We start from the raw sequence: 720 nt of genomic DNA, 5'->3' as shown, positions 1-720 counted from the left end.
CCAGGTTTAGATCCCCAGCAACCTAACTGAATGTAAATAGCTCCAAACCAATAGAATGTTGTTTCATGCCAGATACCTATATTTATATAGTGGTATAGTATCTTTCACACATGTATTTATATCCTTTTAATTCTCTTGGTTGTTCATAGGTTAATTCAACCAATTTCTATCCTACTTATTCATCATTCCTTCCAGGAACTGATATAAATAATTGATTTTGTAACCAGATTTTAATTTCTCGGCAGCTTATAATACTCCAGAGACAAGTAAAATAGGCAGTGTTGCGTGATAGACATCTCTCCCTCTCACATACTCTCTCTCTCTCTCTCTCTTTCTATCTATCTATCCATCTCTGTCTCTCCCTCAATTTCTCTCTCTCCCTCCCTCTCTCTCTTTCTCTCTGTTTCTCATGAATTTTACAATATATCATAAACAAATTTTCTATTTTACATGTGAGAAAATAAAAGTGAGTACAGTGCTGAGTAAATTGTTAAGGTTCTACAGTACAATAGAATTGAATTAGTGTGCACACACCTGTTTGGCAGTGGTGTGCAATAGACCTTCCAAATCACGTGAGGTCAGCCACAGATGCTGAGATATTGTTGTACAACACAAACATTTGCTTTTAATTCATAATCTTGTTTTCCATGTGCAAGAGTGAATAATCTGAGACAGTGGCTTTAGGAAGGTAAAAGCACTGGTCAAAGCAATCGCTGGCGT

Source organism: Pseudophryne corroboree, chromosome 6 (assembly GCF_028390025.1).
Source record: "Pseudophryne corroboree isolate aPseCor3 chromosome 6, aPseCor3.hap2, whole genome shotgun sequence".
NCBI lineage: Eukaryota > Metazoa > Chordata > Amphibia > Anura > Myobatrachidae > Pseudophryne > Pseudophryne corroboree.
This window is presented reverse-complemented; position numbering follows the sequence as displayed.